The 22,745-nt window shown below is 41.1% G+C and overlaps 2 protein-coding genes and 1 pseudogene across 2 annotated transcripts in view; all 3 read right to left on the bottom strand.

Moving 5' to 3' along the window:
* LOC144671644 (cell adhesion molecule CEACAM3-like) overlaps positions 1 to 22,745 on the bottom strand; it is a 206,201-nt gene that overhangs the window by 83,924 nt on the left and 99,532 nt on the right. The window lies entirely within an intron of this gene.
* LOC144671645 (uncharacterized) overlaps positions 1 to 22,745 on the bottom strand; it is a 261,116-nt gene that overhangs the window by 194,296 nt on the left and 44,075 nt on the right. The gene's annotated exons all lie outside the window — the stretch shown is intronic.
* Positions 901 to 22,209, bottom strand: LOC144671529 (cell adhesion molecule CEACAM2-like; annotated as a pseudogene).

Here is a 22,745-nt window from a genome sequence, read left to right as displayed (position 1 = left end):
CACAGTTCCTATTGCCCGCCTCAGCTGACGGCTCCACTCTGGGGCGGGGGGAGGGAAATGCTTTGCCTCCGACTGTCACATTTATCTGACTGTTTTCTTTCAAGGTGCTTAAACCCTGGGGATCAGCTGAGGAAAGGTAATCACATCAGTGAAGCGAAGCAGCCAAACTCGACACGGCATTTTCTTTTCTAAACTGATAATGCCTGTTATATTTTAACCTGATTCTCTGACAAGCTCTTGTTGTCTTCCTTCTCTAATCTTTGAAAGAAATCATACGAGAAATTGATCCTCACCTTCATTCATTAGTAAGCAAAGAGCTGCCGCAGTCAACAGGGGTTTGATCATCTCGAGAAAACCTCGCCCACTGTCACACTCTCTGTACAACTCGGTGACTGACCCGCACTTCCTGGTGTGCAGAGCAGATCAGTTCAATCATTGGCTAAAGCGGCAAAGCTGATTGGACCGAGTGCTTTTAACCCGGCCGGAAACCTCACTGCACAGAATAGGAGCTGCATACAGATTAGAAATTATTGAAAATATGCAGAGAAGTCGGTTTCTTGCTCGTTGAGCAATTAAAACATTGTTTCTCGTTTTTCTCCAGGAATACATTGGCTGAAACGTGAGTTTCAACTGGAAATGAGTATTCTCTGGCCTATAGTTTTAAACTAATTGGATAGTCCATTCAAAGGTTCCCGCCGATTGGCCTCCTTTTCAGCTGTGGCTCAGTTCATAGCACCCTCGCCTTTGAATCAGAGGGTTGTGGGTTCATGTCCCACTCCCGGAAAGCAAGAACTGTGATTGTACTCGAAAGAGTTGCAATCTGTGACTGTTGATAACTCGAAAGAGTTTCTATAGTGTAAGGCCGGGGGGAGGGGGGAGTTGGATGGTGTCATTTATTCATTATGTTTTGCGGCTTAATCGGCAACACTCCCGCTGCAGAGCCAGAAGGTTGTGGGTGCATTTCCCACTCCCGCTGTCCGTGGAAGGCGTGTTCAGCGCGCCGCTGTTATTCGGCCTGCACTCCTTCCAATTCTCCACACGGGGGGCACGACTGTGAAGATAAACAAAAAGGGACAGAGAATCGTGTTCAGACGCTGTGTTTTCGGCATTGTTGTTTACTTCCCCCCGAGATATCATACCAACATCCTTCGGAAGACAATTAAAATCGCCCACAGATTAGGAGAACAATGAATTTTTGGCAGTTTGGCAAAATCTGAATCAGAGGCTATCAGGGAACTACAGTCGATCATTTTGGCCTAAAATGTCACCAGCAAATATGTGGGCAGCAGATCACCCATGACGAGACCCATCCGGAATCCAATGTTCCGGTGCAGGAAGTTTGGGGGATGGGATAGGATTGAACAAGGGAAGGCACACAGATTATTCACTTCTTGTTTCTGCGTTAAACCTGTACTTCGACCTACATTTTATAAAATAGTTGTCTGTAGATGCCTTATAGCAGACAGCATACTTCTCCTTGCACTCGCCCTCTGAAAAACCAAATTCACTTCAGTCACTCTTCTTGTCACACGTCTGTGCCCATTGCATTACAATGTGCATTGTTTCCAAATAAACGTTTGGCAGTATCGAACTTGAGTATCGCTGAAAAACTGACATGCTATCAAAGCATTTCCTCCTGCACTCATCAGGATAGCTCGCAAGAATTGGAATGAGGGAGCAACAATTTATACTGCATGAGAAGAGAGTGTTGAATGGTTGGCAATAGGACTCTGATTGGTGGAGGCGTTGCCATGTAGAATGCAGCATGGAACTGCTCAGCTTTGTTCAAAGTCAAGCCAAGCTGGTCTACTCTGAATAGCCTAGATGTTGCCCTGGGTGATGAAGCAGGGAACCACTCTTCCATAAACTATTGTTTAGTTGATAAAAGGTGCAATGTGAGGAAATGGTTTCAAAGGACAGGAACCTGGGTGTGAATAGATGTGAGCTTTAGCACACACAAGTGAGCCACACTGCAAGCCTAACCGATAATGTTTAATTGCATTTCAGTGTAACTCTTCGTACAATCAGGATTACTTGGCAGCTGTTGTCCAAACGTGGAATTACGTGTCATGTTGAACACTATTTTCTGAGGGTTTTGCAAGCCCAGCCTGGTTGGTGATGGTCAGTACCTTCCTTCCCTGTTGTGAACAGCCGAAGGGACATGCTGTGTGATACGATCTTCGAATTGTTGGGACGGATGGCCCATAGACCTGGCATCACACTGGCACTGAAATTCATATACCACAGTGTCCGTTTGTGTGTTAGGCCGAAAGCCTTTTCGGCTTGATGGCAGTATCCTGTTAGTGGAGATTACCACCCTGGTTCCTACTGCATAGTAGCAGCGTGCTATGCCTAGCTTCGTCTTTTTTTTTTGTGCGATACCTTATCCTTCCAGGGTAATGTGAAGTAGACTGGGCACTTTTCAGGAATGAAAGTGGCAGAATTAGCTCCACTCTTGTGTTTGTACAATATACATCAAAGGATGATCTTATCAGGTGACATATTATCCCACTGGATGACTATGATGCCCATGGCACATAGAGTCATTAAAACTGAACTGAATTCAGTTACGCATACTAGAAGCCATATCTATTCACACACAGGGCCCTGCCTTTTGCTGAACAAAAGGACCTGTCCTGACATTGCGCCTTTGCAACAAAAAACAAGGAACAGTCATTGGGCAATACATTGACCAATCAGCGTCAACCTGTCTGGATTTAATTTGAACAAGGCTGGGCGGTTTGTTCCATGCTGCATTCACCATGGCAACGCTTCCACCAATCAGAGTCCACTTGCCAACAAATCTGAATTCTCTTCTCCTGCAGTATAAATTGTTGTTTCCCCATTACAATAGGAACATTCTTGCGAGCTATCCTGATGAGGGCAAGACGAAAAGCTTTGACAGCATGTCTCTTTTTTCAGCAGTACATTGTATTGGAAATTCCTGCTCAGAAATTTATAATGCAAATTGTCTGTAAATTTGGCACCCCATTAATGAGCAATCCGATCATTGGGTTTTACTGGCAATTTGCTCAGGTTCCCGTTTACTTGAAAAGGTCCTAAAATGTTAATCAGCCTTTCATTCCCAGTAAATGAAATTTGGGGTGTCGAAGTGACCGTTTAAACATTTTAAAATACGTATACTTTGAGGTGACAAAATTGGATTGATTAATTGAGCTGTTTTTTTTTTTGGCTGTGCTTCTTTGTTCAAGCTTTTATTCAACTTTTCTCAACAGCTCCCAAATGCCCGACTTGAGTTTTCATTTTCCTCCAATGTTGTGATCTTGGGAGTCCATTTTGGATTATGCAGTCTCTGATATCTAATTTCCCAATTTGCATCAACACTGCTCAATTAGCTAAAGTGATGGAATCAACAGGTGGTCTAACACACCACCCTGTACATTGAATGGTAAAGGCGACCAAGGCAGATTCCGAGAATTTCTCATCAACCCACCCAGTCATTCGTGACCACTGTGAGTCACTGTATCTCATTAAAACCCTCTCCCCCACGAGGCACTTCAACTCATCACTTTCGAAGATCTAACCTCTGAATTGCATGAAATGTTGCTCTGGCTCGGACTGCCTCAATTACTGCTCACCACCCAATGGTTCAACCTCCTCTCCTGAGGCGATTTCATTCACTGGATTGAAAACTCTGCAATCCCTCCTCGAATTACTGGCATACCTACAGCTCGTTTGCAGCTAGCTAGCTTCATTAAGTTGGCACTGCTGTGCATTTCTACAAAATCCAATCTCCCAGTTGCACTGAACTATAAATGGTTTTTATGGCTTCTCTGAACCCCAACTGTCTGGCACAGAACCAGGAACATTACACCACCTTCTGAGCTCCCAGTTCTTCTCCGAACCTTAACTGCCTGGAGCGTATTAACAGCTCCCAGGCTCTGTGAACTGCAAACCACACGAGGTCCAAGCTGCAACCAACCCTCTTTCCTAGCCAACACACAGATAAATTGAAACGACAGCACCTCCTTAATCTACACTCATCTCCATGACAACACAGCCTTTCAGGTTTCACTGAACGATTTTAAACTAATTTAGCTCTAACCTCCTAAATAAAACATCTCTCTGGATTGCACTTCTTTGCAAACAGTGTAGACATCATGTTTCCAATTCTCAGTTAAGTAAGCCCACCGCTGTTTTATAGCCTCATCCCTTATACTTTAACTGTATAAAGCAAGCAGGAGTAACCTTCAGAGCTGCAATTTTCTTTTAGGTGTTCTGGCAAACTCGGAATCCAAGCATTTTTGTTATCCTACACTCGCAAAAAAAAATATCTTGCCAGAACGAAAAATTACCTCTCGAATAGCAACATGGACTACGAACTAGATATTGAAAACAGTACCAAGAATTATTTTGGTTAAATAAAGTAGCCCGGAATGAGAAAGCCAAATTACAACAAGAACTGTGGAGTCAATAAGAGGATGAACATGCCGATCTTTAGTGTGCTTAAGCATCATTTCACTGCATCAACTGTTTAGAAGGTGCACAGCAGTTCAGTTCTGATCATGTAAGATGATCTGAGATTATATGCTGCATGATTTTTGGATAATGAGTGACCAAGCCTCACAAACACCTGAACCGAAAAATGTGCAAAATGATGAGGACTTCAGTTAGGTATTTAGATTTGAGAAGCTGTGGTTGTTCCCCTGGGAGAGAGAAGATTTGATACCGGTAACATGATAGATAACTTCAAAATCATGAAGGGTACGGATAGAGTTTTTAGCGAGAGACTGTTCCTTTTGATGGATGCACCAAGAAACAGAGGACACTAATTTAGAAGGAATGGGGAAAGAAGCAACGGGGACATGAGGAGACGCTTCTTTCAACAGTGGGTCGTTAGGATGCAGAATACACAGCCTGAGAGTATGGTGGAGGCACATTCAATCATGGCTTTCAAAAGACACTTCGACCATAAGCTGAAACGGAAACATTTGATGGCTTATGGGGGAAAGGCAGCGCAGTGGCTCTAGATGCAATGCTGTTATAGAGAGCTGGGACTGACATGGCGAGCCGAATTGTCTCCCTCTGTGCTACAAATGTTCAATGATTCACGGAGGGCGGTCAACATGAAGAGGAAGAAGAGCAAGTGCAGTATTGAGCAACACAACCCCTTACGTACAAGAGCTCTTAGAGAGGAAGTTGCCTACCAGCATTTCATCTGAACCTCTGAACCTTCATATAATAATGTTCGACCAACCCCGCCCCCCTAACCACCACCACCCCCCAAAAACAAAAAAAGCAGGCTTTGCAATGTGGACAATCTGTCTTGGTTAGTGCGTCTTTTTCATTCAATTCCACCAATAACTTATGACTTTGTTCCCAAATCCCAAGACTTGCAAAGTCTGCTTCCAGCTGCCTCTGTTGAATTGAAAGCTCTCATTTTCTTTCTACATCTATCGGTTGGAATGCGGTTAGTCAGAAGGAAGTCCAAATGCTGCAGCCAATTGTGCCGCAAGAGAGGCCCTGCAAGCGGGAATTTCCACTTCTTATCTCACTATAGCAGCCTTCCGCGGACGGCGTAATAACTTGTCAAAGTATTTCAGAAGACTGGCATGGTCCTCAGGAATTCTACTTTCAAACTGGACCTTAAACATTACACTCACTGGTCATACAGTTATTGACCTGGGCAGTGTTGTTTCGGGAATAGCTGACACAGGTGCACAATCCAAAGGGAAGACACATCCGATCATTCTGTTTGACACATTTGTATTTATCCTGCAGGTATGCGGTTATCACGATTTCAGACCCATGGATTTTAATTGCGACAAAACGAATAGCTCTATGGTGAGGCAACGTGAGCAGCACATTTTGGGCAGCAACAGTGTTCGTTTTCGGGCACTTTGCATTTCGATAGAAACAACAGGAAATAACTTAAAGACAGTTTTTAGCCCCTCGTGTTTTGTGCAACAATGTCAGGAGTGGCCAATTATCTGAGGGGCAGGAAACGGTGATTGGGGTATATACCCGTTGAGGGGTTTTCTGCTCGTAAATACTGAAAAAAATAGAACTTGCCTAAGACTGATGGAGACGGCAAAATAGCCAGTATGCCGTAAAGTGTAATAATTTAAGTGGAGGAAAAGCTAGAAGATAGATAACATGGTTCACCATTGTCTGGAAGATGTTTTCGGAAGCGATGAAATGTTATACATAGAACTTAAGCTCTTAACAGGTAATTCGGCCCATCAGGACCGTGCCAGCCTCCATGGTCCAAATCAAAGCCCTCCCAACATTTTTCATCACAACCTTATCAAAATTCTCCCCCATGCACTTGGCCAGCTTCTCCAAACATTCATCTATGCTACCTGAATCAAACACTCCCTGTGGTGCCAAGTCGCACATTCTAACCATTCCCTGGGTGTACAGCTTTGACCTGAATTCCTTCTCTCTTCAGGCACCATGCCCCAAGAGAGGGGCTGGCGACCATGGGCTTGTACGATTCAGAATGTTTTTCAAGGTACTGCAGTGGTTTGCCATCGCTTTCTGCAACATGGCTCAACAGGAGAGTGCCCCGCTCCGACGGCCTGCCGTTTGACGTATTGGAAAGGTTTAACAGTCTCCAAATCAACCTGCCCGCCCATCATTGTGGACACACCTTCCATTGCCATCAAGTGTTGGAGTGAGATCTGAACCTGGACCCTCTAATTCAGAGGCAGAGGCACTCACGACCACGCAACAAGACTTTCCCTCGAATTCCTAACTGGGCGTATTTGTGTCGAGCTGATATTTAGGGTTCCACAATTTGGATTCGAACTCAAGTGGAAACATATTCTCTAGGTTTACTCTTTCAAAAGACTTCAACATTTTAAGGACATAATTTAAATCACTGCCAAGCCTTCCTCTTTCCTGAGGAAAGAGCCGCGGCATGTTCAGCCTTTTTCTGATATTTATCAGCTCTCAATTTTGGTATCACGCTGGTAAATTCTGTACAATACAGTCTTGGGATTTAAATTTGTAATTTCTTTTTTTAGGAAAAGTAATTACAGCTACGCAAGCCCAACAAGTTTTCATATTTCGAATACTGGCAATTATCTAAGTTGCTGGTGTCATCATTCAGGGAAGGACTGAAATGGTCATCTCTTAAAAGTGCAGATGACGCATTGCAGCATAGATTACAAAGCAGTAACTGAAAGTTCAGACTCAAATCGTTCATTGCTTCAGTGGAACTTGACCGGTTCAGGGGAAGTGCTCGAACTGCTGACTTATCAATGTGAAACCACAGGGCCAAAGGAAAGACAGAAGAGTTGGAGGGAAAGAGGCATCTCTTGTACCTGAGAGCAACGTCTTCCTGGTACTGGGGCCCACGACAAATTCAGACATGTAAACCAACCGATAGGGAGGAGGCGCCAGTTGATTTATGCTCTGCTTCCCAATAGCTGTTCATTTTAGTGTTATCAATATAACACCATTCAGAGAAAAGCTGTGCATTGTAGCAGAGACAGATTTAGAGTGTGTGTGAGAGAGGCAACTAAACAAAGCTAAAGAATAAGAGAGGGTATCACTGTGGCAGAGATATGGACACAGTGAGAGAGAGGGAGGGAGTGGCAGAGAGCAGCATGAAGCGTAAAATTAGGAATGGTTGTGGGGGATGGGTGCGGAACGGAGAAACGGAAAGAGAAAGGAGACAAACTGTTAGGGGAAATTAAATACATTTGCTGATCATACTTAAATCTCCAGGTAGCCATGACTGCTAAACATATTAACTGTTGAACGTTACCAGGTGAACATTGCAAAGCCTTGAGAGCCAGGCAGGAGATAAAGTATGACATAATTTAGATTAACTGTGCCCATTGATAGAAGGTGATGTTCAGGGATAACAATTGCTTCTGGCGTTTATTAGCATTTTCAGGAATATGTAATGTTCAATTTCTAAGGCTGTTGTTTCCTTTATAATATGATCCCTCAAATGTCATGGATCAGTCAAATTGTGTTTTGACCATTGGACTGGTGAAAGTCCAATTGCGGTTTTCTCCTCTATGTCAATATTTGTGAAACTCTGAATGCTGCTCAATTGCACAATGAACTCGCCTCTCTGAACTCGTACATTCCAGAATATTTCTGTCGCATTTCCTCCATTCTAACAAAGGAATCCTTTATCAATCACATAATGTTGAATGCAGTAAGACCCAGCTGATTGACGCAGCAGGGTTAATATTTGATTAAATTTGCATTTTTTGACTACCAACGTTTGCATATTTAAAAGAGAAGTGAAAATCTATTTTAAAAAAAGGAACGCCCATGAAGTATTCAGGTTTTCCATGCATACCCAACAATTAGATCATTTTCCTTTAATTTTATTTTGTTACATTTTTTAGTTTCCAGTTCCTGCTTTCACTCAGTCGGAAGTTGCAACTTCCCTAAAATTAATCCTGTATTTTTCTGAAGATGAAGATGTAGTTCATGATTTACTTCCTCGGGAGCTTTCACCCAAGCTATTAAACCCGTATGGGCAGCTGACAGTTTCATTTTATCTCAAGCTGCATTAAACATAACAACAATGTTAAAAAAAAAATTCTATTTCATTGCATCGTTACCATGTCCCCAAAATCCGTCTTGCTCCTTTTGCCAAAGAAATGTGCAGTTCACCAAAGATCCATTTTGTTCATAATTACTTCATAGTCTGAATTTGCACAAACGGCGGCTAAAAACCACATGCAAATAAGTTTGCAGCTTATTCTGAACTCATCTGTGTCATAATTTCCCCATGGAGGAAACACTGAATTCGGAAACAAACTAGACAGGCTTCCCAAACAAAAACAGAATTACCTGGAAAAACTCAGCAGGTCTGGCAGCATCGGCGGAGAAGAAGAGTGTTGACGTTTCGAGTGCTCATGACCCTTCAACAGATCTGAGGCTTCCCAGAGCCTATTTAGAGACCTATGTTCCGGTCCCTCAACTTAAAAGCATATTGTCTCAATTAGTGCGGGGGTGCTGGAGGGGGTTCGGGGAGGTGTGGGGCGAAGATATTGCTTTGAAAAGCGTACTCCGTTTAGGTGCACAGGAATTAGTAGTCATGAGAACAGGGACTTTGAGGTAAATAGGTAGACGTAAATACGCAGATGTAGTCAGTGGGCACAATTTATGGCGATGTTGTACAAGATGGGAAAATGCGACTCTGTTTCGAGGGCTCAGGGAAAGAAAAATTGGATTACTTTACAAACGTCGAGAAACACATGAACAGAAGAAAGCCATTCAGTTCCACATACCTGTTTCGTCATTTAATGAGATCATGGTGTATTTAGTCATAGAGTTTTAAAGCACGATAAGAGGCCCTTCGGCCCATCGTGTCCACACCGGTCATCAAGCTCCTCCCTACTCTAATCCCATTTTCCAGCACTTGGCCCGTAGCCTTGTATGCTGTGGCGTTTCACGTGCACATCTAAATTCTTCTGAAATGTTGTGAGATTTCCTGCCTCTAACACCCCGCCAGGCAGTGAGTTCCAGGTATCCTCCACCCTCTGGTGATTTTTTTTTTCTCATATCCCCTCGAAACATCGTGCACCAAAACCTATGGCCCCTGGTTATTGAGCCTTCCACTAAGGGAAAGGTTTCTTCCTATCTAGCCTATCTATGCCTCTCATAATTTTGTACACCTCAATCAGGTCTCTCCTGAGCCTTCTCAGCTCTAAGGAAAACAACCCCAGCCTATCCAGTCTCTCTTCATAGCTGAAACGCTCCAGCCCAGGCAACATCCAACATCCTGGTGAATCTCCTTTGCACCCTCTCCAGAGCAACCACATCCTTCCTAAAATGTGGCGACCAGAACTGCACACTGCACTCCAGCTGTGTCCTAACTAACATTTTACACAGCTCCATCATAACCTCCCTTCTTTTGTGTTCAATGCCTCGACTAATAAAGGCCTCCTTAACCACCTTATCTACCTGTCCTGCTGCCTTGAAAGATCTATAGATGCGTACACAAAAAACTCTGATCCTCTGCACTTCCTAAGATCCTACCATTCATCGTGTATTCCCTTGCCGTGTTAATTACATCCCAAATTTCGAGTGCTCATGATACATCCCAAATTACATCACCGCATACTTTTCAGGATTAAATTCTATTTGCCACTGTTCTGCCCATTGTATGAACTGTATGGATGTATATTTTTATTGAAATTGGCTAACAATATTTTAACACTTGATTTGAGAATTACCTGTTGATATATCATCTGCTGTCATTTAAATGAGAGCAGGAAAAATCGGCCACCACTTATTTGCAGCGGTATTTCCTAACGTTTCTCTTCAATCGTTTTACTTTCTAAATAAGGTGATGTCTCCGTGGCCTAGACTTCTCTACAGTGGACAACGTTGTTCTTTATTAACTCCAGCAATTCCTTTCAAATCATGACAATCTCAGTCACCATCTGACTCTCGAATTGAAAATAATACAAACCTAGCCTATCTGATCCATTCTCATAATTTCACACTTGAAGCCCTGCTAATGTTCTGGTGAACCTGCGCCGCATTTGTAACAAGCCCAATCGACCAGTATGTGGGGTTTGTGGTAAAGGGCTGGCATTCACGTTTGGACTAGATGAAAAGATGCCCACAATGTCATAGCAAACCCTATGGCATGCATTTCAAATTTTTTGAATGTAGGTTTCATACTTGAGTCAGCTCAAGTGTATTTTGGTGTCCAGAAACAACAATGTCATCAAGGACGCTAAGCAGCCAATCACAGTGAAGAATTCTCACAGACAGCAAAACAGGAAGATTAAAAGGTATTGTTATGACGTGCCAGGTGATGGTAGCCATGCAGGTCAAATCCACAAGGGAAACCTGGCCCCGCTATCACAACGGTTTTGCAATATGTATTTATTAGTAGAAGATTTGGACAAAGAATTTAAAAGTGATCAGTCCACTAACGCCTTTGGGGATTTAAAAAATTTAATTAAAATGTTTGTTAACAAAAGAAAAGGTTTCAAGCATATAGGTAAGATTATCGTTAATTAATATTATAAGAATGCCTAAAATACTTAATTAAACTAACTCCCTACTACAGACCCCCCCTTTAAGGCAACAGTCCAAAATAGATTTAAAATGTAAATAGCAAGCCAGCAAATTTACCACAGTACGCACTCGACAGTGGAATTCCAAAGTCTTTTCCTGGACACAGCACGCTTTTGCAAACATGGCTGGAGGCTGCCCCGAGGCGGTTTTACGCACTCCTTTCTGTTCTTATATGGCCCCCTGATATCATCTTCCATCCTTCTTTGTATATGTTGCTCTCTCCTTAATCTGTAAATTCCATTGATCCACATGTCTTTGGAAATGTACTTTTACAATATTATAAATATATATCATGTTGCCGATATGGTCAGTAGCTTTTGGGGAAAATAAACTTAATAATCTTGCCTTATTTATCTTATCAACTCTAAACATCCTACCATCCCTTTTAAACCCAAACAACTCCTTCACTTATCTCAAAATGCTAATTTCCTCACGCCCTACACGCTAAGGCCTCATCCATATTTACTCATTAGCATTTCAAATGCCTTTTACCCCTGAATCATTTTCACAATTTCAAACTCACACAGGCAGAACACAGAATTTACACTCACATCATAAACTTACTTTACAATAAACCACAATAATATTATGAAACTTATTTTAGTTTCTTGGCAATAAATACACTTTCACTTTTCAACAGAGTGAAATTAAATTTACGTCGTCCATGTGGGATTAAGTACTGAACAGAAATTCATAAACAAATTTCAAAAATATTTATTATTTTCAAATTGTCGAATTTTGTCTTAATAGAGACATTTTACAAGCCAGAAATATAAAATCGTTTTGCAGATCCAGAGAAAGCATTCATAAATATTTGTTTACTTAAAATGTTTATCGGAATCATGTACTCAGGTACAAATTACTCAGCAGGGTATAATATTTCCAAGCAGTGTCATTTTTACAGCAAATCTAATAACACGAAACTGGAGCTTCACGTTATTTCAATTAATTTATGAAGTTGTCCATCTTCTGAGGTCTTCAACAGGGCATCATTTGCAGAACAGAGATTTGCTGCAGGCCATGTGCAGAATTCTGTGTTTAACTGTGCATGTACAATCTTACTGTCATTAAAACCACAAAATGCAAATAAATGTCCTTTCTTAGGTATGGTTCCCCTAACTGTACACAGCAGTCTAGAAGTGATATAAAGCAGGACGTATAAAAGGAAAAAGAAACTTGGCTTTCCAACTACAAAAATCATTAAAAGCCAGGTACAAATATTAAAATGTCTGATGGGATGTTGGTGCTCACCTGAAGGAGGATGAATTAGAAAATGGAGAACAATTGGTGCAGTGCACATTTACCAGAATAATACCAAGGATTCAATGTTTGAATGATGGTGATAATGGTGCCATCTTTTTCATGAGTGTATATAGGTGGAGGGTGATCTGTTTCATACCTTTAACGTTTTAAAAGGGTCCAGTTGATAGATACAGGCAGGCATTTGCCTCTGGAGGGGGGCATCAAAGAATAAGAAGACATAATCACCTTGTTAAAATTAGTTCTAGGGCAATGGGCTTCAACAACAGGCCAGCACCTGTTACTGATCCACAGAAAGAATTGATGACCTTTTAATCGAAGCACTGAATTGGGCAACAGAGGAAAGGAGTTAGAGGATGCTCGAGCATTCAACTACTATAGGCTGCAGGAAGGTTTAGAGGGAAAAGCCTTGTAATCAATGCAACAAAGGGTGACAGTTGTGAAAGATGAAGGCAGTGTCATTGCTTTGTCAGGGAGGAAGATTGGCTTTAAACATGCCATTGCAGGAAAGAAATCCACAGATGGGAGATGTGTAAAGGAATGAGGCTGATCATTATTCTCCAGAATGATCCCAGGGTAATTCGCAGTTATGGCACAGCAATGTGAAGCTTGATGTGGCCCACGATGATCTAGTTAAAGATAGCTCAACCAGGTGTGTGCAGAAACATGCATGCCGATTCCCTGATGAAACCAAGGTTAGTATCATTGGAAGGGGGCAACCGGGCTGGGATGGCGGAAATGTCTTATTGAGATCAGGGGATCAAACTTGGAGATGTGTCACTGGTTGAGCATATTGGGAGCTGCAGATCTATCACCCCGAATAGAAGGGCAAAGATGAAGCAGACAAAGTTTGAAAGTGACTTTGTCGATGATCTGTGGACAGTTTTGCTTTCCATATGAAATCAGTAATGGAAGTGGGGAGTGACTTGTAAGAGTTTGACGAAGAACATGAACATCAAGAATCCCTGTGCTATGGCTAAGTTCTGACGTGGCAATGTATATCAGTAACAGAGTTTATATGAAGGGAGGTTTTTTCAGCTCAGGAGAGGACTGCAATCAGAGGAGAGAAGACAAGCTGAGTAAAGATGCAGACATTTACATGCAATATGGAAGGGAGAAGAGTGGGTCTAAGACTAGTATTATAAACTTAAATAAGGGTAACTATGCAGGCATGAAATCTGAGCTAGCTGAAGTTAACAGGATGTGAGGTGAGGGGAAAGATCAACAGAGAAGCAGTAGCAGACATTGAAAAAGGGATATTTCAGATACTCACAATAAGTACATCCCTACTATAAAGAAAACTTCTAAAGTGGCGATGCACCATTCGTGGTTAAATAACAAGCTGGGGAAAGCATTAAACTTAAGAGAAAAAAACATGCAACTGCACGAAGTTGAGTGGCAGGTCATATGATTGGTCAGAACATAAAGAATGCAGAGAATGATTTAAACGAATATCCAACGGAGTATAAGAGGGAGTTGGCTAGAAATGTAACCACGGATAGCGAGTGTTCCTATAGGTATTTAAACAGGAAAAGGGCAGGTAACGTGAGTGTTGGTCCTCCATAGAGTGAGAATGCGGAGTTAATAGTAGTTAATAAGGAAATGAAGGATGAAAGGAACAAATATTTTGCTTCTGACTTCACTATAAAGGATACAAAAACAATCCAGTAATGGCTGTAAATCAAGAGGTGGATGGGGAGAGAGAAACCTAGTGAAATTACAATCACTAGTTAAGCAGTACTGAGCAAACTGATGGAGCTGAAGTTCGACAAGTCTCCAGGACCCGATGGACTTCAACCTAGGGTCATAAAAGAGGTGGCTAATGAGGTGTTGGATGCATTGGTGTTCATTTTCCAAAATGCCCTAGATTCTGGAAAGGTTCCATCAGACTGGAAAGTAGCAAATATAACCACGTTATTCAAGAAGGAAGGGCGGCCGGCAGAAACAGGAAGCAGTAGGCCAGTTAGTTTGACGTCAGCCACGGAGAAGGTGTGTTAGAGCCGATTGTTAAATAGGTAATAACTGGACACTTAGAAAAACACACCGTAATCGGTAAGAGCTAGCACTGGTTTTGTGAAAGGGAAATCATGTTCAACCAATTAATTAGAGTTCTATGAAAGGAGGAACATAGGCGGTGGATAAAGTGGAGCCTGTAGACGTTCTGTACTTGAATTTCCAGAAGGCATTTGATAAGGTGCCACATCAAAGATTATTGCGGGAAATAAAAGCTCATTGTGTATGGGGTAACACATTAACCTGGATGGAAGGTTGTCAGAAGACAGGGATTATGCATAAATGAGTATTTGTCTGATTTGCAAGATGTGACTAGTGGAGTCCCACCCGGGTCTGTGCTGGGGCCTCAACTTTTTACGATTTACATCAATCACTTAGATGAGGGGAGTGAAGGCATGGTAGTTAAATTTGCAGATGACACAAAGGTAGGTAGGAAAGTAAGTTGTCAAGAGAACAAGAGGAGGTTGCAGACAGGTTGAGTGTGTGGGCAAAAATCTGGCAGATAGAGTATAATGTGGCAAAATGTGAAGTTGTTCACTTTGACCGAAAGAATATAAAGAGCAGAATATGACTTAAACGGAGAACGACTGCAGAAGTCCGAAGTGCGGAGGGATCTTGGCGTCCTGGTATGTGAGACACAAAAAAATCAATGTGCAGGTAGAGCATGCAATCATGAAGGCTAATGGAAACTATACTTTCTCAGGGAGGAATCGAACTGCTTGCAGTTTGTGTGTTCTTATTCAAGGAAGGATGTAAATACATTGGAGGAGGTTCAGGCGAGGTTTACATGATTGATACCTGGAATCAACAGGTTGTCTTTTGAGGTTAGGTTGGACAGGCCGGGCTTGGTTCTGCGGGAGTTTTTAAGAATGAGGGGTGCCTTGACTGAAGTATAAGATCTTGAATGGCCTTGACAAGGTGGACATCGAAAGGATGTTTCCTCCTGTGGGTGAGTCCAGACGTAGGGGGCATTGATTTAAAATTAGGGGTCGCCTTATCCGACAGAGATGAGGAGAACTGTTTTTTTTCTCTTAGAGGGTGTGTGACTTTGGAACTTTCTTCCCCAGAAGGTAGTGGAGGCGGGGTCACTGAATATTTTTTAAGGCAGAAGTTGGTAGATTCTTGCCAGGCAAGGAAATCAACGGTTACCGTGCGGAGGTGTGAATGTACGACTCGAAACACAAACCGGTCAGCCACGATCTTATTGAATGGCGGAGCTGGCTTGCTGGGGCCGAATGCCCTACTTGTGCTCCCATTTCGTACGAACATAAGGAATCGCTCAGTGCAGTTTCAGAGGCGATATCGCATGGAGAATTTTGGGGCTGGAGTTAAAGAATGATGAAAGTGACTGAGGAAAGCTGCAACGGCATCTTCATGAATTGGTGGTCCTTCTTTTGTACCGAGTCACAAACCAACCCTGAGGATCACCAAGTAAGTTAAGGCCTGTGGAATCAAAAACGCAAATAATGTTGATTCTAAGTACGTATAAGTATTTTTAGTGAAATGCACTACTTTTGGGCTTTGGCAACACTTGATATTCCTTATGTGTCGCGAAACTCTCTGTGCCCACACGGATAGAGTGGATTGTTGGTGTGTGATATTCGGGAAAGCCACCAAATACTTTGCAGCCGAAGATGTGATGTTCGCAACTCTACGTCTGAAATGGTAGAGCCCTTGTCATGTACACTTAAGCTATAACATACACATAAGTTTCAAAACATGAACTTCACACTGTGTGGAATCTTTTGGAACAGACTTCATTTTAAAAATGGACAACATGTGCTGCAAAAGATGGCCACCAAAGGTCATTACACCTGATCATCGAATTCAAAAATACCACATTGACTCGGGAGGGCACAAGGGTACTGAGCAGACTAAGAGGTTTCAACTACCCGTATCCTGAGCCTGTCGAAAGGACATTCCTGAATTGAATGGCAGAAGCAGGAGAAAATGCCTTTAGAACCAGAGACTGTTAAAGCAGAAGGTATTTAAGCATGTTCCTTTGCGGGTCACAAGTAATGCAAACTGATGTTCTGGGAAGGTGGCTACAAGCGATTAACTTTGTGTCCTGCAGAATGTCCATCTCTTGGAAAGAATCCTGATAACCACTTCAGCACTTGACTCCGGCTTTGAACTTACCTAAAGTTCACTTCCGGGTGAAGTCGTAACATCCAACAGGCCTGCAACGCATGTTTTTCACAACAGGACAATCACGTGAATTCTCAACAATTCGTTTTGTTTATAACGTGTAAAAATGCACTGTTCTCTTCAACTGTACTTTCTTTGAGTGTGTTAATTGTGTGTGGCTATGTTAGTGACTGCCAAAACGCATGTAATTTTTTTTTAAAACTATCCTTATTTAAACCCACAAAGAGCTTGTTGTTGGTTATTCAAATTGTCCACACACCCAAGCATTAATAAACACCCGTCTTCTCTTCAAAATTTTACTGATTACTGACAGTTGGGAAGGAAACAGTGATTTGCATTGGTCTATCTCTCACCCTGTCCGTAACAGGCCCCGCCCCCTCCCCACCTACCAAGGCACAGAACAAATTGAAGCTAACTTGATCAAGATCTTTGGTGTTCACTGCACCAGTGAATAGCTTGTCTTCGAGATCAATGGAAATCACGAATCGGAAGCGTTACAATGATTACTTTAAATCAGCTTTCTGAGTTTTTCCTTTTTTTGAAGTCTGCACAAAGTCCGAAGCCCTTGCTCCAATAGAACAACATTTTGGAATATAATCCAATGATCAATACTCAGTTCACAATATTCTCAAACTACAGGTGTAATTCTCAAGCGAGAATTTGGACTTTTCACCCAGAATTCAAAGCTCTCAGTTGCAAGTGTTGAAAGTGAACTCAGTAGATCTGGACATTTGAGAGGGAGCACAGAAAAAATTGCTATGAAATTGTTTCTGTTGTAAAACCTGACTAGTTCAGTATTGTCCTTCCTGGGAAATTGCATTTCACTCCATTCAATCTACATCAATGTCAAATCCAACAAGATTTGGTTGACACTGAATACTATGAGGACACCTGGAAGTCACACTTAAACACTGTCTGGTCATGTGATATCCCTGTCCTGAGAATAAATGAGGAGACTTGGCACGGTAGATGCTGAAGGATGGTCCCCCTTGTGGGAGAGAGTAGATCAGTGGGTTTAAAAATAAGGGTGGCCCATTAAAGACGGAGGTTAAGAGTTTTTTTTCTCTCCGTGGGTTGAGAGCCTTTGGAACTCTCTTCCCTATAGAGAGGTGGAGGTCAGGTCACTGAATATATTTAAGATATATTTAAGGGAGTCAAAGGTTATCGGGGGTAGGCGGGAATGTGGAGTTGAAGCCACAGTCAGTTCAGCCATGACCTTATTAAATGGCTGAATACGATTAAAGGTGCCGAATGGTCTACTCATGCACGTTTGTTCTTAAATGGAAATGCATACACCACTTTTTTGAAAGATGGCAGATGAGTTTTGAAATTTCCGATCAACACACCTCATCGGTTCATTGTAAACTGACAGGTCCTGCAGTTGTAATCCATGTTAAAATTTTAAAAAGTATTTGTTTTTAGTGAGCAACAATGGTGTGTGGTAAAATATAACTGAGATGAAATATAGAATAAATTACAATTGAATGATTTAAAGGAATGCACAAAATAATGTCCTGACCATGTAAATAGTGTTTTCCATAAGTGTCTTTGCAGCTGGCTCCTATACAAATGCAATTCGAAAGACAAAATATAAGCAGGTACACATGAAATCCATGTAATTACTTCAGAATTTAGAACGATTAGCATGTCATTAATCCCACACTAAATGTTATACAAACTTACCTAAATTAGCTAGCCCCAAATTAAATTTCAGGGGTGAATGTTCATTGTTAACACACGTTGAATTAAGAGCAATCGCGCACAGAATATTCATTTCGCTCAGCACTCGATTATCATTGTTCTGGTAAAATTGAACATTCACGCCAATATTCCATCCTGTCCACTAATGGAGTAAGAGAAAAAAGACTGAAACCCCTACCCTAGCCTGATTTATCGCTGAATCCAGTTTACTCCGACTACATGAACAATGACATTGTTATCTTCACTGGAAAGAACTCGCCAACATAACCATGTGTTAATACAATTGTACCAACCTGTTGCTGCCTTGGAATGTTTTCATAGATCGCTGCTGAATTCTCACCTATTGCAGCAGAGTAGTCTGTGAGAATGCAAAATGGTTAATCAGCCATGATCCTAGAATCATACAATGACAGAGCATAATAGGAGGTCTTTCAGCACACCATGCCAGTATCTGCTCTTTGGAAGTGCTGATCAATTAATCCCATTCTCCAGCTGCTTCCACAGATCCTTGTAAATAAATTCGCTCAAAGATTTCTCCAATGTCCTTGTGAAATTATGATGCAATTGCGTCACCGGCCGTTCATGCTCTACACCCTGATTAACGCAACTCGCTGCCTAAAAAGACATTTCTGCATCTCGCAGCGTTATGTTTTGATCATTAAATTGCATGTTTGTCAATTTTTTACTGATCCGTCTATGGCTGGTTACAGTTTCTCACCATTTCCTCGATCACAATATTTCGCAATTTTGAACGCCTCTGAAAAATCTCCCATTAGGCTCCCTGCTTTACGGAGAATACGGCGAGCTGCTCCCGTTTCTCCACGGAACTAAAGTCCTACTTCTATGGTACTATTACAGTAAATCTTCAGTATACACTCTTCAAGGCTCTTCATTAATCCTAAACCATTGAACCATATTATATGGCAATCGAGTTGGAACAGTTGCTTCAGGTTTCAAGAAATTGCTCCTGGCATTTAAGCCGGTTCTGCGCCTAATAATTATCGAGGGTGTTAGGTTAATTTTACGACCTAAGCGCACAGTTGGAACAGCCTTCGTCATGAAAGGCAAAATAGGTCAATCTACCAAATCATAAGCGATCATGTGAAACCGGTGATCGTGAGTCAGAATCCAAATTTCCAAGATAAATCAGGGGAGATGTAAAATGGACTTCTGACTCGTTACCATCCGTTTAGCTTCCAGACACACGGGCAAAATTATCCCCAATGTTTCATCGTGTGGGTGTTAGTGAAGTTGACTGATGTTACAAGTTGAGCATCCAATTAGTCGAAAGCACTATGATTAGTTCCTGGAAATACCTCCATGTCAAGGTTAGCTCTGTAAGTCTACTTAAATCTATTAGGTCTTGAGATTTCATAAGGAATACACAGCTCACTGCAAAATGAGAAAATGAAAATAGACGTGGGAGCATAGATTGATGTTATAAATGTCAAGTTATTTTCAGTAAGATGTATTTTTCACTGAAGATTGCTTCCTTTCACTTTAGTGGTCACCTTTCAGGTTAGTATTGTGTTGCAAATCGTATTTAAAAAGAACGCTGAGCATTACATGTGCTTATTTCAATTGTTTTCAAACCAGCGTTTAGCATGTTAGGCAAATATTTGCAAAGCATTCAGCAGGAATTGTTGCATCAGTTTATTTGCATTGAAGTGCAAACATAAAGCTTCAAAAATCTGTCTGATGTATGCTTATTTAAATTAACTTCAAGTCAAAAAGCGCTATTAAAGCCTGCTTTGCTACAGCAACATGGAAATAATGAAGTATTTCACTTACTGTTTACTCTTGGATTAATGTTCGCAGCATTTTGCCCTTGTTTGATCTTCCATCCTAAACAAACGTTGTGCAACATAATAAAATATAACCTTCTCAGGGGGATATTATATTGCAAAAATGATCTGCAACAGAAATCCTATTTGGTAATATCTTATTATTAGTGAAAATTGTTTTTTCTAACGGGAAGGAACACATTTCGTGCAGACTGGGTAACATCCACATTTATGCATTCTTTCACAGGACCTGGGTGTTACTTGCTAAGCCAGCATTTTTAGTGCCATCCCTCATTGCCCTAGAGAAGTTAGTGGCGAGACACCTTCTTGAACCGCTGCAGCCCATGAGGTATAGGCACACCCAGAGCGCTGATTGGAGCGGGGGAGGTGGGCTGGGGTGTTAAAGGGTATTCACCAAGCGAGAGAAAAGGAACATCAGGAGACAAGAACAAATAGATTCAGGTAAAGTGGGACAGAGCAAACAAATGGGTCAAAAGTTGAAGATATAACTTAGATTACTTGTATAAAGCCGTACATTTCTGTCCTTATTTTTAATTCATCGTTTATATTTATACAAATAGTCAAATGTCAAAAATTCGGAGCTGATGGTGAAGCACAGTAAAGTTGGTGGGAAATTGAAAGATTCACTGTTTGACTGTCTGAGTAATTGGGAGATGTAAAACTAAGTCACTGCTTCAGCAACAGTCAAGTAATGTTATGATACCAGAATGAGAAGCTAATAAAGGAAAATTTCTGTCAATCCAAATTATAAAACATTAATAATAACTGTGTAAATATGCCTTATAATTGTAGACATTTGAACAGTGATATGGCAACATGTTGAAACAACTTTTCATACATCTACGTTAATTCAATCCACTTGGCTATGGACAACACTTCTAAAGGTGCAGGTAACATTTAAATACACTATTTACCCGCATGCTTTCTTTTTGATCAACCATGCACTTATCCCGCTAATCAATCCCAGAATAAGAACAGCAATCACGATGCCTGCTATGGCACCACTGTTTAATTTATTGTCGGGGGTGAGTTGATCTGAAAATACAATAAGAACATATTTTGAAACTAATATCACATGCCAGAAATAATTGCACTCCAATAGCAATGTGTATATATTTAAGCTTTTATTGCCATAGTGTTTGACTGTTTCCAAGTTTCAAGAAACCAAAGAATAAAAATGGCCATCACAGAGTTCTATAGAACTAAAGGTCAAGTCATTTAAATATAAACCTGTGCAATTCCATGAGCGACCAGGTAATTGAGCCCCTATGCTCTTGATGCCACCACACGTTTATAATTCTTTACGGCTGCTGCAGGACAAATCAAGAGCTGGACAGCATTGAGTTAAAACTGATTTAAACTTCATCTGTCACTATAGACTTGACTGTATAATTAAATGAACAGATGCATGTCTAATATTATGTTTAATGACTTTCAAATTGCATTATATAACTCTTAATGGAAATTATTTTCCTACTAAATTCCAAAGAACAGTCTAGACAAACATTACGCAATTAAAGTGCATCAGTTTTACCATGTTGTTTAAACTATCTTGGTGAAATATCTAGTGAAACATTTACCCACCTTGTACAGTTACCTGTATGGTAGTGTTTCTACTTTTCTCGGTTATGTTGTTATTACCCCAACAAATATAACTTCCACCATGATTCGAATGTATTGATTTAATGCTATAAGTTTCTCCTACCTTTAACAGCTTACTCCCATAGTACCATTATTATGTAGCAGGTGAAACTGATAGGGCAGCACAATTTAATACAAGAGTTTTTCCCACTTCTACCTGAATTGGCCCTGGGGGGAATAATAATGGCGTTCTCTGGACCATCTGCAAAGGAATCAAGAAACTATTTGATTTCTATATAACTAAAATATTCACTAATATTAAATACAAACAAATGTTTCGTGGTGCCTGTGTACTTACAATTAACTTGCAGTTTGGTATCTCCAGAATCACTGCGAAAATCATTTCTTGAATTACATTTATATGTTCCTGAATCATTTCTGTTGACACTGATTAATGTCAGTGTAATGTTAGTATTCTGTCATTATCCTTGATAACTAGGTTATCCTTATACGATATTTATGATTGTATAAAACCTGAGGCATGACAAGTTAGGGAAATGGTATCGATGTCTTCCAAGGATTTCGACTTGTTGGTCAATACAGTGGCATTAGAAACAGATTTTGGAACCGAAATGAAATGAGAAATTAATTTATGCCAATATCTCTTCTCCATTCGGTGGTTGTTCTTAAGTTACCCACTTTCCTCATTAATGGCTTTCATCTCCTATTCGATCTGATATTCAATAGGAAACAAATGAAGTGGATCTAATTTCACATCAAGTTAGAATCGAACATACAGGTACCGATGGAATTTGCAGTTATGGTTGCTACTTTCAATTCTTGGTTAAAAGGACACAAAAAATGCTTTTGAAATCATTGTCATATGCTTATCCACCCAACTGATGCTAAAAATGTAATGCCTTCTCTTTCCAGTCCTTTACCATTACTTCTGTTGTTCCCCAAATATCTATTGTCCTTTTGTACTTCTATACGCTGCCCCTTGGCAATCCTCTCCTATTTCTGCCTCAGTGACATCATTCAAAAAGATAGGAATGGATTTTATGGGTCGACGGGGCCCCCACAACACCGAGCGAAGAAATAGGGGGTCAACCCACCCCCGCTCTGGTGCCCTGTCTTAGGCATTTAATTCTCTGATTGGCATTCATTTCTTTAAGGCCATACTTCTGTCCCCATCTGGGCACGAGCTGC

This window comes from Cetorhinus maximus, chromosome 33 (genome assembly GCF_964194155.1).
Source record: "Cetorhinus maximus chromosome 33, sCetMax3.hap1.1, whole genome shotgun sequence".
Taxonomy (NCBI): Eukaryota; Metazoa; Chordata; class Chondrichthyes; order Lamniformes; family Cetorhinidae; genus Cetorhinus; species Cetorhinus maximus.
This window is presented reverse-complemented; position numbering and strand designations above follow the sequence as displayed.